This window comes from Sturnira hondurensis, unplaced genomic scaffold (genome assembly GCF_014824575.4).
Source record: "Sturnira hondurensis isolate 20B ecotype Veracruz unplaced genomic scaffold, ASM1482457v3 Scaffold0015509, whole genome shotgun sequence".
Taxonomy (NCBI): domain Eukaryota; kingdom Metazoa; phylum Chordata; class Mammalia; order Chiroptera; family Phyllostomidae; genus Sturnira; species Sturnira hondurensis.
This window is the reverse complement of record NW_028088140.1, coordinates 1,635,996-1,653,003: the sequence shown is the minus strand read 5'-3', so window position 1 is coordinate 1,653,003 and position 17,008 is coordinate 1,635,996.

The following is a 17,008-nucleotide window of genomic DNA, read 5'->3' as shown; positions in this document are numbered from 1 at the left end:
AATAGTAGAAAATTACTTTTTTTGGACTGGGTCATAACCATTGAGGTTCTGATTTTTTAACCTTTTTAAGACAAAGATCTCTTTGGGCTTGGGACCAAGAAACAGCCAGGCTCCTCAGCACAGAGCTGGTTCACTGAACTGGGGAGGTAGCAAAAGGAAAGGTTTGTTTTCCTTAAACATCTGTAAGGAAATACGTTGTTAAATATTTATAGGTTTAAAGAGAATTCTATAATTATGAATCTTAGACAAACAAATGTAATGTATTAGTATCTGGTAACCTGGAAGAAATGACCTCATTCACAGTGTGATAAAAGGGGAAGCAATTTTTACATTTATTTTAAAGGAAATTCATCAATGACTATTTTGACCTCATCGTCTCCATGTATCAGATATTTGTATCTAGAGTCAATTAGGGAAATGAGTAATAATGAAAGAAAATCCTCATAAATGACTGAATGAGGCAGGTGAGAACAGCTCATGCTTAAATTTATCCTTGTGCGGTAAAAAGCTCTTCCTTGCTTTTGTCTATTGGTTTTGAACTATTTTTACCAGACTGAAAAAGATGATATGAAGCAGAACTTTTTCTCTGTAAAGAGTCACTTCATATAGTAAATCAGAGAGATCAGTAACTTTATAGATTTTCAGAGCTGGAGGACAATCGAACACAGCTCTTTCCCATTATACAGTTTTGGAGCCAAGGCTGGCAGCATGTAAATAATTTATCCAAAGTCACACATCATTAGATAAATAAATGTAAATATCAGATTCCATGATTCCAAGCCCAGTGCTGCCAGAGAAGATTTAATGAATCAATAAACCCTTACCTCCATTAATTGATTTTGAGTCCTATAGTCAAAGAATATAATCAAGTTCTATCACTTATTATTGTCAAGTCTGTAGTAAAATGTATGTCTCATGACAAGTAGGCAACAGCTAACTCTCCATAAGAAGAAAAAGAAAAAGTTCTGTGAGATCCATTTCCAGGACTAGTAACTTTGGTACAGTCAGATGGTAAAACTAACGGCCATGATCCCTTGTTACTTGGGTTCTATGGGTCTTAGGGCAGTCAAGGGTACCTGCCCGATCCTTTGGTCAGCTGGATCCACTATTGTTCAACCTTTTATTTAGATTTCAGACATAACACTGGCAAAGAGAAAAGCCTAAACTCAGGTTAAAGAAAGAGAACCCTGTTATATATGTTATGTTAGGCTCAACTGTCTGGCCCATGCTACAGACAAGCGGAAGGCTGTTCTCCTAATCTACACAAGCTCAGGAAAGCCCCAGAGAGCTCCTGGGAGCAGCAGTTACTTTATCCCGCCATCTTGAGCACAAATATTTCCTTAGGCTCTTTCTCCTGATCTCAGCTGGAACTAAATGTAATGATTGACTATCTGGTTGCATGAGTTCCTGCTTTTTATTTAAAACATGTATTGAGTGAAAATATTAATTTTTTTTAAAGTTTTGGGTTTCTTATCTGAAATAGGGTCATTACTAGGACTGGCTTCAACCTTGCTGCGAGGAGTGCTTGCGTGCAAAGCTCTGCGCACAGTGCCCGCTCATAGTGGTGCTTCAGTACCAGTCATGACGATGCTGAAGGGGAGGAGGAGGTGGAGAATCACAGGGTTTGATTCCAGGCACCAAAAGGAGCATTCACAGGTCTCGACTGAAATGTGATCTTCTAGAGAGAAAGCCCTCTTAGCAGGACATATCTTACACAGGGAAAAAACAGCAGACTATTTTGGGGATTATTTAATTTAGATTATCTTCAAACTAGACTTGTTGGAGGTGGTCTCTTAATAACTAAAACTAAATGAATATTGATTTTATGAAAGACTTGAATTTAGGATTGATTTTACTATTATTTGCTCACTTCCAACAAAGGATTCGAAGTTAACTTATAATAAAAGGCATAGGCACCGTGGCACCATTGAAACAAGAAATAAAGAATAAAGGCCAGGTGATGTGGGCAGGTACTTCAACCAGAAAGCCTTGGTTAGTGACGATGTCTTTGGTAGCATGGAAAACTTACTGCAGTAGCTCCTGGCAGTTAAAATCAAAGAACTGAAATAGTTCTTTTTGTAAATAAAATAAAGCATATCAATTTGCATTAGATACATTTTCCTTGCCTTTCGACTCTGAGAGAAAATTTATCTTGTGTACAGTGTCTAGAATAGTAGTTTTTATTAGATGAAGATATCTCTTTTATAAACCTTCATAGAACTTAAGGACTCAGTGTTTAAATTTAATATCCTTTGAAGGTATTTCCAGTGGGAACAAAAGCAAGCAAAAGTGATACAGCCCAGGAATCTGGCTTTCTGATAACTCAGGTAGAGAGGCTAGACTGATTGGGGAGACTATCACTTATACAGTACAGTCCCTATTGGGTATTTATTGACTAACCCAGATTCTGCCTGAATCAGAAGAGCAATCAACATGAAACAGAAGTTATCATACTTGCCTAAAACAGTTATTCTTAGGTGTTAGTTATAGGAGATCCATCTGCTTTACATAAAGTGCTTGGCATGTGTTTGACAAAGTTATCTATTGTGTTACGAATTTTAAAGAAATTAACTTGATTTATATGTAAATTAAAAGGTGTCTTTCACAGGTGGGTTGCAGGCAGGCAGGTGGGCCAGGGAAGTTACAGAAGTTTCCTTAGTGATCTGTTTGGATCTAAAATTCTTGAAATCTCAGAGGTCCTTCCTGGCAGGCAGTAGTTCCTTTCCTACACAGGGAATCACAGCAAAATCACTTGGGGAATTTATTCAAAATACTCTCTTCATGCACCCACCAAATTTGAATTTCCAAGAGTGAGACCTGGATATGAGTATTTAAAAACAACCCCTAGGAGATTTTGAAGCAAATTCTTAATAAGAGCTCAGGCTGTAGACTAGTAAGAGATATGTTGTCTGAAAATGTATAAGAGTCTTCTACTGTCTAAAGACTTTTAAAATTATTCTCTAGAATATTTAAGTTTGAGAAAGATAGAATTTCAGTAGTTGTAACTTGGGTTAACCGCAAAATACACTACAACTGTTGGATTTTCTGTAAAATGAGATTTATTTAAAATTATCTTTCAGCATGTCAAAGTATGCCACACACTTGGTTTCACACTTGGTGAAAACGAGACTGAGTTTAGTAATAAGTTCAGGTCGACATAACATTTAAGGTCATTCCTAGAATATGACATCTCAGGAACAGAATGGAGAAGAATGTTGAACTTCTCGTTTGGCATTGCAGGAAGGCACAGGAGAGCATTTCTTACATTCTGTCACAAATGACCTGTATTATTTATTTAAGGCCCATTTTATTCCAAAAATAGACCTGCACTGATATACATATTCTTTATGAAGAAAGGGAAGAGAATGAATCTAGGATTGAGTTTTATTTTACGACACTTTCTTTTGGCATTTATTTCCCCAAGGGTCCACTTCTATTCATTTTAATTCCTGTTCTGGTCTCAATACGAAAGGCTTCTAGTCTCCCTACCTACACTCTTTACCCTTGGGATCTCAGCTAGTTTCATGGCTATGTAAAGACGACTTCCGAGTTTATATCGCCTTCCCCAAACTCTCCAATTACTGCTTAAGAGCTCCACTCAGACGTCTACAAAGCAAATTAACCTTGTGTTTATCCAAGGCAAATCTCTCAATTCCTTATTTATTCCTTTTTCTAGTCTTACACATTCCGTTTGCTTATTCTTTTTTCTTAAACTACTTTATTGAGGTATGATTGACATAAAAAAGCTGAACATATTCAATATATACAATTTGATGAGTTTGGAGGTAAGTATAGATCCATGAAACTGTCACCATAATCTATGCTGTAATTAGATCTATAATCTTCAAAAGTTTTCTCCCACTCTATTATTATTTTTGTAATAACAATACTTAACATAAGATCTACCCTCTTAGAAAATTTGAAGTATACAATATAGTATTATTAGTTGTAGGCATTATGCTGTAGTAGACCTCTAGGACTTACTCATCTTAGATAACTGAAACTTCGTACCTTTGTCTAGTGCCTCCTTATCTCCCCCTTCTCCCAGACCCTAGTAATCGCCATACTATTCTCTGCTTCTGTGAGTTTGATTCCGATAGATTCCTCATGTAAGTGGTATGATGTAGTATTTGTCTTTCTGTGTTTGGCTTATCTCACTTCATATAATGTACAACAGGGTCAGGTATTTTACAAATGACAGGATTTCTCATTCTGAAATCTTCATATTCGTCCCACTTCTCTCCATCTCCTTCCGACCACTCACTGTAGGCAGACGACTGCCATCTCTCACTTGGAGCATTCTAGTAACCTTCACAAGTCTGTGCCCTAGCAATCACTCTTTACGAAGCTGCCAGAGAAAAGCTCTCATTAAAGCCCACCCAATTAATAGCATTTTCCCTAAGAAGAATGTAAGAAAATCTTTAGCTACTGCATGCATTCAAATGCATTAGAGACTAATTGATAAAATAAAAAAACACAAAAGAGAAAAACCATACTGGAGCTAAGGAAACTTTTGTAATCAGCAAAACATGGGATGATTGACATGGGTCTACAAACTCAGCATCTACAGGTAGCCCACTTACATTTTAAACTAATAGGAGCTGATTTGCAAACTTCAAATGGAGGTAGTCAGTGTAATAAAACATGTAAAATATTTTGCCTCATTGAATCACAATGGTACCATAAATTTTCAAAAGTGTTTAAGACGGTTCAGGAGGACAGTTATTTGTTGATTCAGGCCGTCCTAGAAGAGGATACTTTCTACAATTTCTCTTTGCTGTGGCACACATATTTGTAACGGTGGGAAATTGTAATCCACCCCACTACTCTTTTGACATTGTTTCTCTAACTGCTAACTCTAAGATGTAGCCTGCAGATAAACAACGTATTTGTATAAGAATCTTAGGAACTAACTTCAAAAGATAACATACCTTGAAGCATCCCAGCTCCAGGAGAGTTGCGGACCCTCAACTGTGGAAGCAGGATGATGTGAAGCCAGGATAACTAAACCAGGATGATGCACACCGGACTATCACTTATCAGAATGGACTGCGCTCGTCTGCACACAGAGAACCTTGCAACTCCCTTGCCTGATCTCTTTGTTCTGTTTTCCTCTCCCTCCTTACAAAAAGCCTCTGCCTGCACTGAAAGGTGGAGGTGGGCTTTGTGACATGAGTTGTCCATTTTCCAGAAGATGGGCTATGAGATGTGACCCCCCGTCTTCCAGATGGCTGGCATTTGCAAATAAACACTTTCCTTTACATCAGCACCTGCCTTTCCACTATTGGCCTTGATAGTGGCAGGTAGCTGGACCTGCATTTGGTTATGTATTTACTATCATTTTACTGTTTTCCCTGAATCCTCTACCCTACGTGAGACTTTACATAACCTTATGCTATCCTTATTCTGCCAATGCAGTGCTTTGGAATGTTGCTCCTGGGTTGGTGCAAGATTTCTGCAGTTCTGTGTGGCTCAAAATTAAAGTACAAAATGGGGATTGGATAAAGATGAGGGAGGGGGTAGCTCACATGCCTTTCAAGTTATGTTAAGGAATTTAAAGTTTATCCTGAAAATAAGAAGTGTATGATTGACTCTAAATTAACAGCTTGCATTTGTTCTTTTTATTTTTTTTAAGATTTTATTTATTTATCTTTAGAGGGGAAGGGAAGGAGAGAGGGAGAGAAATATCAATGTATGGTTGCCTCTCGTGTGCCCCCTGCCGGGAACTCCATCCCCTGCTGGGAACTGGCCTGCAACCCAGGCATGTGCCCTGACTGGGGATTGAACCACGATCCTCTGGTTCGCAGGCCCGCACTCAGTCCACTGAGCTACACCAGCCAGGGCTGCATTTGTTCTTTTTTAAATTTATTTAATTATTTTTCAAGTACAGTTTCTGTCTATTACTCCCATTTCACCCCCCACCCCACCCCATGCTCCCCTCTCCCTCCTATTTCCACCCTTCTTAGTTGTTGTCCATGTATCCTTTGTATTTGTTCCTCTAAATTCCTCCCCTATTTCCCCTGAAATTCCCTCCCCTGTCCCCTCTGGACACTGTCCCCTTGTTCTCTATTTCAGTGTCTTTGGTTATATTTTGCTTGCTTGTTTGTTTTGTTGTTTAGCTTCCTGTTAAAGGTGAGATTATATGGTATTTGTCCTTCAACACCTGGCTTATTTCACTCAGCATAATGCTTTCCAGTTCCATCCATGCTGTTGCAAAAGGTAGGAGCTCCTTCTTTCTTTCTGCTGCATAGAATTCCATTGTGTATATGTACCATAGTTTTTTGATCCATTCATTTACTGATGGGCATATAGGTTGCTTCCAACTCTTGGCTATTGTAAATTGTGCTGCTATGAACATTGGGGTGCATAGGTTCTTTTGGATTGGTGTTTCAGGGTTCTTAGGATATAATCCCAGCAGTGGAATTGCTGAGTCAAAAGGCAGATTCATATTTAGTTTTCTTAGAAAATTCCATAGTGTTTTCCATAATGGTGTACCAGTCTGCAATCCCACCAACAGTGGACCAGAGTCCCCTTTTCCCCACAACCTCTCCAACATTTGTTCTTTAAAGCCCTCCTGCTAAGTGTAAATCATTAAATAAAAATAAATACTTCACTTTTAAAATTTGTTATTGAATTTATTGAGGTGATACTGGTTAACAAAATTATACAAGTTTCAGGTGCACAATTCCACAACACATCATCTGAACACCATATTATGCATTCTCCACCCCAAGTCAAGTCATTGTCCAATATTTCATTACTTTTCACTGGGACATGTTCTTATGTGCTCCATCTCAAAGTGTATACACAATTTGCTATGTATAGATAGACATATAGATAAATATATATCAGTTGGTAAATACATATCAACTTTTTCCCTAAAAATTTCCATGAGAATGAATATTATGAACCCATTTCCAATGTGCGTGGGTGCTTCCCTGCAGTAACAAGCCATCATTCGATACCATGAGGGTTTCCTATAATTCAGCTCAGTTGTGACCATGTCTACCTGGAGATAGCATCAGGTGTCACAGCTTAAGGGTTCAGCCCCATTAGATTGTCCCCTCTCCCTTCATATGCCAATCACAAGCTCAGGTTGTCATCTGAGCTTCTGACCAACTGACTCTAGCTTGAGGGTTAGAGCCACTGATGTCCTCCTTGGATTTCAGGTCCGGTCACAAGTTTAAGTTGTTACCTGTACAACTGGCTATAAATCAGAGGTTCTCATGACATCCTCCTTAGGTTTGATCAATTTACTAGAGTAGCTCACAGAACTCAGAGAAACATTTTACTGACTAGATCATGAATTTACTATAAAAGGGTATGGAAAAAACATAACCATGTGCTGAACTTGACAAGCTTAGGCGAGGCCTCTATGGCTGACCTTATAAACTTAGAGATAGACCACATAGAAAGGTCTGGACACAACCATTTCTGAGTAGCGGTGATCATGTCAGGTAGTCATATTCTAGGGCTGTTGCTTCCTTAATGAAGGTCGGTCTTTACCTTAAGTGATCATGTCTATTTTTTTTGCATCTAAGATGAAATACCTTTAAAATGTCAAAGTAATCTTCCCTTCCAGTCCCTTCAGGCACAACCTGGGCACTAGAGCCCGAGACCACATAATCCCTTGTTGTAACTTGTTCCCAGAATGCCATCTCTGTGTATTATAAATGTTCATTATTAACTGTCCTGTACCCATTGATGTAAGACAAGTATGTGTCTCTTTGTTTCAGTTTTTATCCAGTCCCAGAGATTTCCTACTTTGCTTTCTCCTGCCCTCTTAATCTACCACCAATGGATTTCATGTAGCCATCTTTACATCTTCTCCTTTGATTCTAATGTATAAAATAAGCTGCACATATTTTGGAGAATGTTCCCAATTCATTGAGATTCCACTTCCCAGCAATTGTCTTTGGTTTCAGTCAAATAAATCCATAAAAATTCTCTACACCTTTGAACATTTCTAACATCAACAAGGGTGTAACTCAGAAACAGCTGTATGGAAGAGATGCATATGCGAGGTATGGGGAAAGGGCTCCGAGCTTCCATGCCCTCTCAGAATGTGCTGCTTTCCATAAATCTCCATGTGTTCATCAACCTCAAAGCTCTCTTAACCCTGTCCTTTTGGGTATTTTTAAATATGTTGTTTATTTATTTTTTAGAGAGAGGGATAGGGAGGGGAAACACAGAAAGATAAACATCAATGTGTTGTTGCTTCTTGCACGTTCCCCGCTGGACCTAGCCTACAACCCAGGCACGTACCCTAGACTGGGAATTGGACCAGCGACCCTTTGGTTCCCAGGGCACTGCTCAATCCATTGAGCCACACCAGCCAGGGCCAAAAATGTCCTTTCAATATTAACAGTGATGAGTTGTTTTTTATAACACCCCTTGATATAGCTAATTGCTTCATGCTAAAGGGCAAACGAATAAAAACACTTCACGTTGAATCAATATAGACAGGTTCACTTCTAGGGTAGATCACTGTGTATCTTGTTAACATTCATAGACAACATTTTCTTCAATAAAGCTTTTGAAAACTTCTGAGCAACCGTGAGTATAAGATTTTACTCCCAAAGATATGTTGACATCCAGTTATTTCATGTTGCCAGCTTATTATGGGCCATGTGCTTTAACTGTTGGGAAGCCCAACGAGGAAACATTCCTGAAGGGAAACCTCCCTGCCCTACTGTTACGTGGATGGAAGAAGCCACTTCAGCAGAGCCAAATACCTTGTAGGCAGATTAAACACGTAGACACAGGTTATCAGTACAGCACCAGCACTGTGCAAAAATGTTCTGAAATAATTTGATGTTTTAAATCAGGCACTCAAATCATTCTCTATGTGATTAGTCAAAACTTGGATAGATTGATTTATTTTTACTTTATTTAAAAAAACAATAGGGAAAAGATGGCACACCCCCTTTTTATGCTTTTGTTCCCTTCATTTTGCCTGTCTATAGGTCAGAAATAACACCCTTTAGCACTAATGGTATTTGTTTCTGATTTTGAGAACTAAATGAGGGTCCCCTTCAGTCCATTTCTATCACTGTCTGCAGAGGTTACCACTGCTGAGTTTGGTGTCTGTGTTACTTATTCCTCATCACAAGTGATATATATTTCTTATAGAACATTTGTAAAATGAATAAAAATAAAATAATAAAAATTACTTATGATTCCACAGCTCAGAGACACTCCTGCTGTTTGAAGTTCTTTCTAGATTTTCTATAAGCACACTATATAAATGTTCACAACAAAACGTTCCATAACACTTCCACAGAAAGCACAGCTTACTGGCTTAGGGCAGAGACTTTTGGTCTAGACAGGTTGGGTGTGAGTCTCCTCCATATAATTCCCTGCCCCCAACACACACACTCCACTCCCACAAACACACACAAAGTATAATACCTCTGCCTGGCCTTCTCTCTATTGTGTTTTATGCTCATTCACATCATTTTACAGATGAAGAAACTAAAGCACAGGATAGTTAAGCAATGTACCAAAAGTCACACTGTTCGAGGAGTGGGGAGTGTTGCAGGAGTGGGGAGTGGCAAAGAGGAGATAATAAGCAAGGAAGTCTTCAAGAAATGTTAGGACTTAATTTTTTAAAATAACCTTTTCATTTTTGGAATAATTTTAGTTTTACAAAAAAGATAATTTGGAGAGGTTTAATAAAGCCCTCATGTTGAAATCTTAGGTACATTTACCAAAACCTCAGTTTCCCCTAATGTTGAAATCTTACGTTAGGTACATTTATCAAAACCAAAACTAGCATAGCTTTATTGACATTTCTCCAGTTTGTCAATTAGTGTCCCTTTTTTGCTTCCATACCAAATTCAGGACACCACATTGCATTTAGTTGAACTACATTTTGAAGATGAATAGTAACTGGATGTACGACAAGAAGGAGGAAAAGCTCAGGAGAACGAGACAGCTGCGGAGCAATGCAGTTGAGAGTATTAAGCAGGACTGTACAAGGAGGTGTGGGGTATAATGATGGGACTGACTTGGCCAGCACAGGCTGAGTAGGCGGTAGAAAGGAGTGGAAAGATTTGGAAAGTTGTTCTGGGTAGGATAGGAATGCAATCATTAAGCAGAGCAATTGTGTTTTCTAGGTGTTATGGGAAGGGCAGACAAGGAAGCAAAGGTGTTTAAGAAGTTGAGGAAAGAACATGATTTTCCAGCCATTCCTACTCAGATTTGCTGCTGCAGCCAGAGAAAAGAAACGCCTGGGAGAGACTAAGTGATGCTATGTCGCCTACTTCTCACAGCCACCTCTTAGGTAAAAGTTATCGTAATGCTATTGCAGGAAAGGAAATTGAGGCTTATTAAGGTCATGTACTTTGCATAAGGTCAAATTACCAATAGGTGTTGGTGTTGGAAATGTCTGACTGACTTCAAAGCCTGTGCTTTATTGTCTAGTCCAATAAAATTTTCTTAATTATACTTATCAGAGTTCATAGTATAATTCTCTTCCTCTTTCAAGTGGTTGCTGAGTGTTAGACTTTTGTACTTTATCAGCTTTCTCTGAAGGAATCCACTTGGGACTTTGATGTCCTGAAGCACTCTTCTAAGGCTCAGACCTGCCTCTGTTCTTTCATGGATAGCAGTTACACAAGGAGTAAACTATCTGAGGGGATCAATTATTAGAGTAATGGGGAATGATGGAGTAATTATATATTTTCAAAGTTCAACTGACCATGTTTGGTCATGACTCACGCTGCTGTCTAGGGCTTAACTCCCACATTTGGGCTTTTGGGACCTGAGCCAGAATGAAGGCAGACAACCTGAAAAGTGGCAGGAAGCCGTATGGCTAATGGGCTGTGGCATTAGGAGTTTTCAATATGCAACTGAGAGGACTAGAAAGCTGATGTATAATCTTTTCTCCTGCTTGGATTCTTCTTTGAAAATTTGTGTGGCTTTGACCAGTGCCACTCAGTTGGTTGAGTGTGGTTCTGCCAGGTGAAAGGTCACTGGTTCAATTCCAGATCCAGACACATGCCTGCCTGCCTTGCAGGTTGGGTCCTTGGGGTGCGTGCATATGAGAAGCAACCAACTGGTGTCTCTCTCTCACATCCATGTTTCTCTCCTTTTCCCTCTCCATAAATAAATAAATAAACAAACAAACAAACAAATAAATAAAAACACATGGAGGGTTATCAGTGGGAGAGTGGGAGGGGGAGAGGGAGGAAAAGGTACAGAGAATAAGTAGCATAGATGGTAGGTAGAAAATTGATGGGGGAAGGTTAAGAATAGTATAGAAAATGTAAAAGTCAAAGAACTTATATGCATGACCCATGGACGTGAACTAATGAGGGGGAATGCAGGTGGGAGGGGTTGCGCAGGGTGGAAGGGAATAAAGGGAGGAAATGGGATGACTGTAATAGCATAATCAATAAATATATTAAAACAAACAAACAAATAAAAAACATTGTTCTGAAAAGAAAAGACAAGATGGTCTGTTAAGGTATGAACCCACTATTCTCACATTGCTGGCCATCAGAATAAAGCACCCATAAAGATTCAAAAAAAATAAAAATAAAATCTTAAAAAAGGAAAAGAAAATTGGGGTGGATAAGACAGGAAATACCTGAGGCAAAGTCTGCAAACACCTTTGTCTAACTTCTCTTTTCCTTTAGTCCTCTCTTTTTCCTTTTATCCAGTCTTTTAAGAATACAGGGTTTTTCTCCTAAACTACTCAAATAAAATAAATTTCATCACAATTTATTGTTAAAACAGTTTTTATCTTCAAACTGGCAAAACCTTTAAAAGGTCTATCATAATATTAACCTTCAAGACTGATGAGCTGACACTTTCATGGCATTCTGTTGAGATTGCATTCACCATTTTTATCAGTTGGCTTATCTCTGAATTACAACAAAATACCTTTTAGTTTTTCCTTCTGTCTTGATAGTTCCACTGGTACTCCTTCTCTGACTCACCTGCTGGTTCCTCCTCCACCATTGATAAATATGAGAACGCTCCTGTGCTCAGTTTCTGACCTTCATTCCACCAGGGCTCTAGCTGTAGGGGTGTCCCCCACTTTTTGAAAGCTCACTTTCTCACTTTGCTTTTACAAAAGACCTAAGATAGTACCCACTTTTCTAACAGAAAGAAATTCAAGGAGGAAATTCACTTTTATGAAAAAAGGCAGAATACAAAACCCGAGTCCAATGTTGGTTCTGCAGCAAACATCCAAAGGGCAGAATGCACCTGGTGCGGTGAGAGTGAGCCCACCATGCTCCTTCTCCAGGAACCACACAGTCTTGGCATTGAGCCCCCTCACTTTGAACTGTGTCTGTGAGAATCTGTGCTATATCTTGAATTATTCTGTGTATCCGTTAAGAGGATGTCTCAGAAAAGCTTAACGGTCTTTGTAAGGGTGTTATGTTGAATGTAAAACTGGATATAGTTAAGCATTTTGAAAGTGGCGTATAAAATTAGTACATTGTGTGTGTGTTGAGTTTTGGGTCTGGGAACACTCAAAGGTTTTCCATACACATTAATGGGAGTTGCTTCTTCATTCTACGTTATTTTGGCTCATGAAAGTTTGAATGTTCTACTTTCAGAGAGTAGGGCAGGGAGGACCTGCATTCCTGTCTGACATGAATTGCCCGGGCTCGTGGCATTAAAAACCATCTACGTGCTGTTGACCAACAAATTTCTATCTTCATCCTCGACTAATTTCCTCAAACTGAAGTCATACATCTGATTGACTATTTTACAACATCTCTTCTTGAATGTCCAGTAGTCATATCCGCTTTACCAAGTGAAAAACTGAACTCCTAAGATCCCTTTAAATTTTCTTTTTCCCATTTTTTCTCATCACAGTAATGGAAACAACTTTCAACTATTGGCTTAAGTCCAAATTTGAGGGGTCAAAGTTGGTTTCTTGAGTTCCCTGGCTCCTCATTTCATTCCATAGTCATGTCCCATTGCCTCAACTTAAATCTGACCACTTCTCATTTTCACTGCTACCATGTTAATCCAAATCACTGTTTTATTATTTTTAGCACAAAAACAGCTTTCTAACTGAACTCCCTTACCTCACTGTGGCCCTCACCATCTATTTTCCACATAGCAGACAGACTTTCCTTTAAGTTTATACATGAGATCACTTTCCTTCTCAAAATTCTCCAGTCGCTTCCTGTCCCACATAAAATAAAATTCAAACTACTTACCATGGTCTACAAAACACTACACAATCTGTTCTTGCTTTCTTTCTGATTTCTCATTTTATGTTTTCTCTCTTTTTTTGTTTTTTATCTGACCCTTTGATGTTCCTCAAACAGGCCAAGATTGTTCCTGCCTATTTTCTTTATATTTGTTTTCCCCTATTTATGATTCTTCTTCCTGTCTTCCATATAGCTGACTCTTTCCCATGGTTAAATGTCAGCTGAATGAAATCTTGTGGGATATATCTTCTTTCGCCACCCACTCGTTATTAGTCACATCTTGGGCACAAGAGCCGAGTAAAACTGAACATTATGTACCTATATACTAGACTGTAGACTTGACAAGATCAGGGACCTCTTGACTTGGCATGTGGTAAGCACTCACAATTTTTTGCCTATTTAAATAAGTGGCTCAACTCTTCCTTCATGAATGTCCAAATTCTAAAATTTTATAACTCTTGAATAGTACAAATTTTTATTTTTATGTTTTATATTCAAAACTTAGTAGTTTTTATAGAAACAGAGACCCACAGAAAGTCAGGAAAGGCCAATTTAGTTTTTTCATGGCATATATTGAAACTAACACTATGATTAATCTATTTTTTAAAGATATTTACTTATCTTTAAAAAAGAGAGGTGGGAAGAGAAACATCGGTGCGTGGTTGTCTCTCACATGCCACTCCCACTGGGCACCTGGCCTACAACCCAGGCACATGCCTGACTGGGAGTTAAACCAGTGACCTTTTGGTTCTCAGGCTGGTACTCAATCCATTGAGGCACACCATCCAGGGTGATTAATTCATTTTTTATAAGTCTCTATATGATTATATATAGCTTATACCTAAAAGCCTATAAGAAATTTTGCTTTCATTGACACATTTGATTTGTAGATGAAAGAAGAGGAAGAGATGGAGAAGGAAATCTGTAGAAGGAGAAAGGAGACTAAAAATTATTGAACACCTACAATGTGGAGGCCATTTTGTTGGAAATGTTGCCTAACTTTTTTAGCTCTCCCTACAGAATTTGAAGGTACATTTACATTAACTCCATTTTTCTGATGAAGAAAGTGAGGTTGCTGTTTAATAATTCATCAGGTAAGATAGGTGATTGGTGGTAGAGTCAAGAATGCTACTTCAGTTCATTTCAGAAATTAAAATATTTTGCATTATATTACCTTGGACACCCTCTTTTTAAAAAATATTTTATTTATTTATCTTTAGAGGGGAAGGGAAAGAGAGAGGAAGAGAAACATCAATGTATGGTTGCTTCTTGTGCATCCCCTGCTGGGAACTGGCCCCTGCCAGGAACTGGCCTGAAACCCAGGAATGTGCCCTGACTGGGAATCGAACCATGATCATCTGGTTCGCAGGCCCATGCTCAATTCACTGAGCTACACCAGCCAGGGCCTGGACACCCTCTTGAAAGACACTGTTTTATTGGGCCATAAAGTTTTAGAAGTGACTTTGTTTATATTTGTTTCCTGTCTTATTTACAGACTTACTAAATCCAACTGTTATTTAATCCAGACTCACTGAAGTTTTTGCTAGTGGAATGGTCTTTTTATTAATGGTGGTATTCTAATATTCTAAAAACTACATCCTATAAAACAAGATTCATAGAAGAAAATAATGTAAGTGAAGATGAGAAAGATAAATTATTCTCAAGTATATGCTTAAGTTTTGTCTTCAAAGTAACATCATCTAAATTAGCCTGCAACTAATCTCATAAATGCTTCTACTAAGCATTTAATAAATACTTGTGGGAAGAAGAAAAGGCAGCAAAGAGATTTACACCTAAAATATTGTAGAAGTCAGTACAACTTTGTTTTTTTGTACTTTTTTCAATTTAAATTTTTTGTTGTTCCATAAACAGGTAATTCCAAGGGCAATGGCTTGTAATATTTGTCAATTGGTACCTATATTTTTAAAATCATTCATTGACATTTTCATTCTTTAGCCCAAACAAGAGCTTTCATTGGAATTATATGTAAAGATTTTAGTCCTGGCTGGCATAGCTCAGTGGATTGAGCGCGGGCCTTCGAACCACATGTTCACGGTTCGATTCCCAGTTAGGGCACATGCCTGGGTTGCAGGCCAGTTCCCAGCAGGAGACACATGAGAGGCAACCGTACATTGATATTTCTCTCCTTCTCTCCTTCCCTTCCCCTCTAAAGATAAATAAATAAAATCTTTAAAAAAAGATTTTAAAAATACCTTAGATATATTGTATCTGGCCGCAAAAGAGCCTTAGATTTATAAATAGCAGAGAAGTAAAGAATGAGGTTTCTGGTACCAGATTATCTGTGTTTGACTCTGTTACCTATTAGCTGTGTGAGTACAAAACAATGTCTTTTTGCCTTATAACTTTTTGTCTGATTCCAGAAATACTAAGAATAATTTTGACTAATGACTTCTTTGGAAAAATATAATGATGATAGATACATAAATAGCATAGTACAGGTTAAGGTTTGCTCTCACATAAATTATTTTATGCATTGTGCATAAGTTTGCACGTTCTTTTACATATGTTAAATATCATGTAGATATTTAATGATTTGCATTAGTATACACAAGTGAACTAATTTCCATACCCATCACAGGTTACTAGAGAGTAAATTCAGCTATTAGCAATTTTAAGTCTAAATTTCCTTGTCTGTAAACTGAGAATAACAAATACCTATCTACTTAGCAAATTATTGGGAGCATTAAACAGATAGCATACAATAAGAACCATTCAGACAAGGGTTTAATCTCCAAAATATACAAAGAACTTTTTAAAATTTTATTGATTATACCATTATGGTTGTTCTATTCCCCCTCTTCATTCCCCTCCACCCGCACACTCCCTCCCCCACCATTCTCCCCCCCTTAGTTTATAACCATGTGTCTCCAGTTCTTTAGATTTTATATTTCCCCCACTATTCTCGCCCTCCCCCTATCTATTTTCTACCTACCATCTATGCTATTTTCTGAGCCTTCTCCCCCCTTCTCCTCCTCCCACTCCCCTGTTTCTAACCCTCCATGTGTTCTTCATTTCTATGGTTCCACTCCTGATCTAGCTGTCCTCTTGGTTTGCTTTTGTTTTAGGTGTGGTTGTTAATAACTGTGTGTTTGCTGTCCTTTCACTGTTCATATTTTTCATCTTCTTTTTCTTATATAAGTCCCTTTAGCATTTCATATAATAAGGGCTTGGTGATGATGAACTCCTTGAACTTGACCTTATCTGAGAAGCACTTTATCTGTCCTTCCATTCTAAATGAAAGTTTTGCTGGATAAAGCAATCTTGGCTGTAGGTCTTTGGATTTCATGACTTGGAATACTTCTTTCCAGCCCCTTCTTGCCTGTAAGGTCTCTTTTGAGAAATCCGCTGACAGTCTGATGGGTACTCCTTTGTAGGTGACTGTCCCCTTATCCCTTGCTGCTTCTAGGATTCTCTCCTTCATTTTGGTCTTGGCTAATGTAATTATGATGTGCCTTGGTGTGTTCCTTCTTGGGTCCAACTTCTTTGGCACTCTCTGAGCTTCCTGGATTTCCTGGAAGTCTATTTCCTTTGCCAGACTGGGGAAGTTCTCCTTTATTATTTGTTCAAATACGTTTTCCACTCGTGGCTGTTTCTTTCCCCCTTCTGGTACCCCTATAATCCGGATGTTGGAACGTTTAAAGATGTCCTGGAGGTTCCTAAGCCTCTCCTCATTTTTTTGAATTCTCATTTCTTCATTCCTTTCTGGTGGGATGTTTTGTTCTTCCTTCTGGTCCATTCCATTGATTTGAGTCCCAGTTTCCTTTCCATCACTATTGGTTTCCTGTGCATCTCCCTTCATTTCAATTAGT